Below are 8,094 nucleotides of genomic sequence, written 5' to 3'. Positions count from 1 at the left end.
AGTTTGAAAAGGTTTGGATATGCCAGCTGAAGAAGCAATCCTAGAATGCTGTAAGCTGAGCTTGATGGCAGATTCTGGTCGGAGCTCAGAAGACCAGAATGCTGATAGAAATGTAGCTGGTAAAGGCCAAGCTCAGGAAGTTTCAGTTAGGAACAGGACTGCATTGGCAGTTGGGCTCCAGATCATGTGTGCTGTGCTCTAGCTAAAAATTCGTCTGCATTTTGCTCCTGTCCAAAGACTTTACCTAAGACTGAGATGAAGTGTGGTGGACTAATCAATCTTGTGGAAGAAGTTTCAAGGCAACTTAATATTGAGACAGTAGCATGGCTACTGTTTAGATCTTTTAGTCGATTGTACCTTGACAATCAAGAGCAAGCAGCACAGTAGAATGATTTTAAAATTTTGAGTTTGGCCAAAAAGAAAGCTCCAGTAAATTGGCAGCCTTCAAAGAAGGAGCAGAGGAGAACTTGGTTGCTGAAAGGGAACAGGACAATGGAAAAGATGGCCTGAAGGCAGCACAAGAATCAGCAGGACTCTACCTTTTGCAGCCTCAATATTGCAAAGGTGAGGACACACACGTGTAAATACCAAATAGTTTCTCTAGTGTGAAAAACTGAAAGTGTAAATAAGGACTACAAGGTATCGTAGATCATGTGAAATGGAAGAAAAGGGGCAAAAGGGAAGGGGCAGTGGGAGGGGTAGGGGAAAGGAAAGAAGGGAATGGAATCAATATGAAAAAATGAAAAAATGGAAACAAAGTCTTTGTCAATAGGGAAGGATGGAGGGGTTGAAGGGAGGGCAGGAGACTGAGGAAAATTAAGAACCAAGAGAGTATGTAAAGGTGCAAATTTCCAATGATGAATGTCATTATATTGTATACCTAAAATGTACCAATAAAAGGATATACAATTTAAAAACTTGCAAAGGTGAAAGACTATGCTTTGAGAAGAGAGCCCCAGAGCACCATGTTCCAGAATGGGAACAGGCTCGCGAATTTGTTCCTCGAGATTGAGTTCATAGTACTCAGCAATCTAGGTACTCAGCTCCTACAGCCAAGACAGAATGAAGCCTGGCTACTGCTCCACCTGGCAGCAGACCTCGGAATTGTCCATGCGGTGCTGGTTTTAGGTGCATGCAGAATATAAGAGTTGTGGGATCAAGAAGGCTACCATCCAGATTCCAGAAGAAGTGCATCCCTGAGAGGGCAGTGTGTGAAGCACTGAGCATGAAGTCGAAGGTGCAGTGAAGACTCCAAACGTTTGGATAAACTACGGACATGGATCATCTGAGTAAAGCCGCAAGGAGTGAGCAAGGCCAGCTCAATAGAGAAGCCACGAGAGCTACAGTAACTGGCAGTGCCACATGGGTGGAGCCAGCCAAGCCCTTTGGAGCTCACATCTTGCCAGATTGCCTGGGATGCTGGACATGGAACTACAGGACTTAATGTTTGCCCTGCTGGGTTTTGGACTTGCTTTGGTCCCATTCCTTTGTATCCCCCTATTTGTACCTTTTGGAATGGAAATGTTTATCTTGCGCTATTGTATATTAGAAGTGTTTAACTTTTTATTTGTACAGGAGCTTGAACTTAAGAGTTTGCCTTAAATCTCAGAGGAGACTTTGGACTTGAACTTTTCAACAATGCTGAAACTGTTGGGACTTTGACAACTCTTAGAGATGGACTAAATGACTTTTGCATAAAGGGATGTGCCTGAGTCTTTTGGGGGCCAGGAACACCTGGCAGGCCTGGGTTCAATCCCAAGCACTACAAAAACTAAAAATAAAAAGGTATGCTGGACTTACTATGCTCTCTTCTTCCTTTGCACTGAGGGCCCAATCACCTCCTAGAAGATCTGCTCTTAGTCACGCCACCAGCGGACAGCAGCTTCACTGGTTTCCTAAGATTCACTGAGACTAGGAAGCCATGAAATGATTAAGAGTCTACTATTTCTCTGGCACTCATCTAGGAACCAAAGTTTCAGAAAGATCACCCTGTCTTCATCGGGCTTACTCCAGCTGTGGGGTGCACAAACACAAATAAGGACACACTAAGGTGATCTCTCTCTAGGGTGGAAACTTGCTCAGAGCATCTTAGGAATTTAAATCAGAATGAGCATTTACTGAGGGTGGGTTCATTTACGTGAACTATTTCGTTTAACCTTGAGAAGAGCCCTGTAAACAAAGAAGGATAACTTTCACATTTCACAGGGGAAGAGACTGGGACCCAGACTGGTTCCATAGCTGCCCTGGATCACACAGAGCAGAGCGCAAGTGATGTCCAAGTGTAGACTGCGCTTACCCAACTCCCAAACCTCTGACCATGCAGCCACTGAATCCCACAGAAAGAAAGTGTTGAGTCTGTTCTTGGATGGAGACCAGGCAAAGAAAACAGTAAGAGCTTCACCCAGGAGGTGATTCTTGAGCTAAATTTCAAGAGAAGTGCACACATGGTGGGCAGTCCAGGAGAGCTCAGTAAGCATCCCTGCACTTCAAGGGGCCTTCAGGGAAAGAGGCTGGATAGGTGACAAAAGATGCATGCTGGATGGGGTCTTCAGGCCCGGCAGTGGAAAACCATAACTCCATTATAGTTTGGACTTGATCCACGAGCAGGAGAAAGCCTCCAAATGGTTTTAAGTGGATGCGTTAACATGGTTATGCTGGCATTTTAGTATAATCTGGTGACAGAACGGCAGATAACTAGAGAACACGGGATGGAAGACAAGGCAAGGCAGGACATAATAGCTTCAATATGGTATCAAATCATGATCTCAGAAGCACAGGGGATGGAAAAGAGAAGAAATGCAATGAAATACACAGACCAATGTTGAAGATGATTGTGATTGATTAGCCCTGGGAAGAGAGGAAGCGGAGAGTAGTATGGAAAGCTCCCAGACTGTTGGTTTAGGGGCCTGAGGAATGTCATGTCCTAGGTCAGAGAGAATAGGAGACACAGCTGGGGAGGTGCAAGGAGAGGTTAATACCAGATTCCTGTGAAGTATTAAGTGGAGACTGGTGGATCTCCAGTAGGCTGGTCGATATGGGAACAGAGCTTCCTGAAACAAGCACATATCAAAGACAATGAAGGTAAAAAACAATGGAATAAGATTCCGAGGTTCTCTAATCAGCCACTGTGGATGGGGTATGTCCCCAGCCAAGGAACGTTTTGAAGCCTCAAGGGCAAAATAAGGCACTTGTTCTAGTTCTACCACATCGAGGTACCTCAGAGCCCCTTCATCCTGGCCCAGTTTCTCTCCAGCTTCCAGATGCACCCTGCCTTTAATTGGAGGTACAGGATAACTCTTTTACACCTACAAGATGGTCCCAGGGGAGGCCCTGTTCATCTGCCCTTCACTCCTTTGACAAAGCCTAGGATAAGCAGTTTCCCTTCAGTAAATCAGCCCTGACCATCTGAGCCCAGGTATCAGGTAGGGTGACCTAGTTCTCCCTTATCTAAACACATCCCTTAGTAGAGACTTGAGTGTGCCTAGGGTAAGATTACAGGGATTTCATGCAGCCATCTCCCATCAATGATTCCACATGGCCCTTCATGTATTCTTTCTAAGGTATTTTGTAGTTTACAATTGTATTTATGTGTGATTATTTGAGTAGCATTTCCCTTACCATTCTGTAAGGGTCTGTGCCTATTTGTGTAACTCACTGCATTCTTGTTGACATTTAACATTCAGGAAAATGACATTCAGTGCCTACTATGAGTCACACACAGTGCTGGGTCCTAGAAAAATGGAGTTCGTTGGGATCAGGCTATTGACTTCAAAATGCACATAGCCAACAATGGCTTAGGTGATATCTTCTTAGTTAGCAAAGGACATTGATTCTGACTCTGTTGAAAGAAAGTCCCTCTAGTCCCCCTGCACCAACCTCCGAAGTGCCTCCCTACAAAGACAGCTCAGGGAGAAGGGGCCTTCCATAAGTCACACCAGCCGAGACCTGAGATTCATGAAGCACTTTGAATTGCTCTTATAAATTATATTTTTGATTCTTGAGATTCATGTTTCTTTTAAGAGTCTCATTTGTTCCCACATATATTTTGAGTTGTGAAATGCTTCCCCAGTACTTTATAATCAAAAGGTACTGCCCATTTCCACAGAAAGCATGATCTCAGGGAATGACACTGTTGTATTCAGGGTTTTAGAAAGAGAATACATTTAATACAGGACACAGTTTATAGAATTATTTTATGATAATTACCCAAAAAGTCAAATGCAAAGGAGTGCAGAGATTAACCATACACTAGAGGCTTAAAGAATCCAAGCGAGGGCCTGGATCCCACAGCAATGTCCCACGTAAGTCCAGCTGAAGGCCTATAGTCCAAGGCAATGCCCTCCACAAGTCCAGCCAGGGGCCTAGAGCCCACAGCAATGTCTCATGCTTGTCCATATTGAGGATCTGCACGCGGAGGCCCAAAGGCCAGTGGGGGAAGCCAGAAAACCTACACTGGTGGGATGAAGGATTTGTGCCACCAAGCTGAGGGATCTACATTGGAGCCAGGAAGTGATGCTCTTGGTGAAGATCAGAGCTCCCTTGAGAACAGCAGCCATTCCCAGGGACAGCAAGGCCCCAAGCTCCTCCTCCGATGAGAACAGTCAAGTTCGCATCAGGAAAACCATGCGCAGCAAGCTTCTCCTAGAAAATCAACAGCATACAATCTTCCTCTCCAGTTCTCTTTTTATGGCTATTGGCAACAATCCTCAGGTGGATCTTCTATGCCCAGACCACACTGATTAAGTTCAGCTGAGCGTTACAAGTTGCCCATTAGTTAATTCACCACAGACACCAAGTCAGGATTTACATATTTGTCCTAGAAATTGAGAATAGTAAATCTTTGAGCTTAATAATGAGAATGTTCATAAATTAGTATAAAAAATTAGAGACCTAGCACATGATCAGATTCGCTTGGGGGATAAAAAGGACATGCTACCATTATTATATATGAAGTAATTTTAGCACTGAATCTTTTTGTTAATTTCTACATCCATCAAATACTCTCACCCCAAGATTCAGCTACCCATCTTTCTCTCTCCCCGTCTATCCCTCTCCTCACCTTTCACATACACACACATTGATTCTAACCAGATATAATTCACATATGATTCACTCATTTAAAGTATACAGTTTGATGCTATTAAATATACTCAACTCTCAGTTGTAAAACCATCATCACTGTCCAATTTCAAAACATTTTCATTACCCACCCCCCAAAATAACTAATCACTGTCCATTCTCCCTTCTCTCCAGTCACTGGAAGTGACTAATCTACTTTCTGTTTGTATAGATTTTCTTACACTTGTATTTCTTGGGAATGGAATCATACAATACACTGTTTCTACTCTTTGGCTATGATGAACAATATTTCTGTGGACATTCATCTAGACATTCACTATAGGGAATTGGTACATGTACATAAAACATTTCAATTTTTTCCCATTTTCTTTTACCCCCCCTTTTATTTTTCCAGCATCAGATTCATTTATCATATCCGAGCTTATAAAGTTAATTCTTATATATACAGATTAAAAATCAGACTAACAGGCCAAAGAATATATAAAACATGTAAGACAACTGTGCTTAGTCAAGATACGCTTTTAGATACATTGTCTGCCCTGGATTACAATACCTTTTTTTCACTCTATTTTCCTGTTATCTGATATATATAATATATATTATAAAAATCTATTATATAGAGAGAGTGAATGTTTTTTCATATATGAGAAACCGCATGATATTTAACCTTGTGTCTGGATCACTTCACTTAACATCATGGTCTCAAGGTACACTCATTTTTCTACAAATGACTCAAGTTTATCTTTCTTTATAAAGGCATAGTACCCCACTGGCTATAAATACATTTTCTTTATCCATTCATCATACTTGAATATATAGGCTGTTTCCGAGATCTAGTTATTATGAATTGTGCTGCCATAAACAAGGGTATGCACACATCAGTGGTATGATATCTTTAACTCTTTGGGGAGAACATTTAGGAGAGGAATAGCTAGGTCAAATGGAATTGCTAGTTTTAGTTTTTTGAGGAATCTCCATGCTAATGCCATAGTGGCTGCATCAGTTTACGCTCCCACCAACCATGGAGAAGGGTTCCTTTCTCTCCACAGCCTAGTCAGCATTTGTTACTGAATGATTTCTTGAGGGTAATCATTCTTTCTGGAATGAGATAGAATCTCAGTGCTATCAGTCTTTTTATTGGGATTGTGTTAAATCTGTATGTCAGTTTGGGAAGTACGGCCATTTTGACAATAGTAGTTCTGCCTATCCAAGAACAGGAGATGTCTTTCCATTTTCTGCTATCATCTTCAATCACCTTTTTCAGAGTAGTTGTTTTCAATATAGAGGTCTTTTGCTTTCTTGAATTAGATAAATTACCAAGTATTTAATTTTTATGTTATTCTAAATTTTTTTTCCTAATTTCTTTCTCAGAGGGTTATTAGTGTATGGGAATGCTGTTGATTTTTTAAAATTTATTTTATGAAAAAATAAAACAAAATTCCATAACAAAATAAGAGAATAACAAAAGATAATACACTGTATCATTGTCTTTGAAGTGGTTACTCAGACAAAAAAAAGCTGTCTCTTCCAAAGAATAAATAGATAATAGTACTAAACTATCTTTTCAAAGAACTAAGAGAAACTAGTAGTATAAATGAAATGAATTAACATACAGATTAAAATATTTTGATACAGCAGAATAAGCAATTTAGGGATATTTGAACTTCTTCCTACTTATCAATCTTCTATTTCGCTGTTTATTTGTAGATAGGTAGATAAATATAAACAGATTTTCTAGTATAAGAGAAACTATGTGATATTTATGTCTTACTTGTTTCACTTGACATTATGTTCTCAAGTTGCATCCATCTATCTATGAATGGCTCAAATTTATCTTTCTTTATGGCAGAGTAGTACTCCATTGTGTATAATGATTTTTGTGTATTTATTTTGTATCCTGCTACATTTGAATTTGGTTATTAATTCTAGGAATCTTTTGGAGGATTTTTAGAGGGACTTCTATATAGAGGATCATATCATCTGCAAACAGTGAAAATTTGACTTCATTCCTATACATATCACTTTTATTTCTCTTTCTTGCGTAATTGCTTTTGCTAATATTTGAGTACTATATTTAACAGGAGTGGTGATAGTGAACATCTTTGTCTTAGTCCCAATTTTAGAAGGAAAGCTTTCAGTTTTTCCCCTGTAATATGATGTTGGTAGTAGGTTTATCATAAATAGCTTTCACCAAATTGAGATAAAGTTCTTCTATCCCTATTTTCATCACTGTTACAATCATGAAGTGATGTTTGATTTTGTCAAAGACTTTTTCTGCATCTATGGAGATGAATATGGGGTTTTGCCCTTGCTTCTGCTCATGTGATGTATTACATTTACTCCTTTGCATATATTGAACCATCCCTGCATCTGGGATAAAGCCCACTGGGTCATCATTTATGATCTTTTTGATGATTCATTGCTTTCTGCTTGAGTATCTTTTTGAGGATTTGTGCTATCCATTAACATGTCCATGAAGGGGCCATAATGCATATGTCTTGCTCCCGGGAAGTTCTGATTTGAGTTCAGTCGTCCTGCCATCTTGAACCTGCAGTGACACATGCATGACTATCTGAAAGAAATCAGTGCTCCTGTGGCCGCAAAAACAAAAATCCAAGTGCATTATGACATTTTGCATAGTCTGCATGAATCAGCTGCTTTTATATATAAAATGTTTTAAAGAAATTTGTGAATATAAATTTCTTTTAATTAATGAAATAAATGTGTTGATTGTTGTAATCATTTTAATTGGCATGAATAGCATTAATTACTACTTATATTTGGGTAGTAGTCAAATTCAAGCAACTAGATTCAGTCCACTTATAGACTTTTTATTAATTTTATTAGTAAAAATGTTGATAAAAATGATTAGATCTGTTTGTATCGCCAGTGGTACAAGGCACCTGGTGGGACAGTCAAGCATGTACCACTGCGGTTCAAGTGAGTGGGAACGTGTTAGATAGATTGGCCTGTAGCTCTCTTTTTTGTTTGGATTCTTGTCTGGCTTTGGAATGA

Source organism: Heterocephalus glaber, unplaced genomic scaffold (genome assembly GCF_053883595.1).
Source record: "Heterocephalus glaber isolate CG9 unplaced genomic scaffold, H.glaber_assembly_v1.0 deba00001497, whole genome shotgun sequence".
In the NCBI taxonomy this organism is placed as follows: Eukaryota; Metazoa; Chordata; class Mammalia; order Rodentia; family Bathyergidae; genus Heterocephalus; species Heterocephalus glaber.
Note: the sequence above shows the minus strand (reverse complement) of the source record.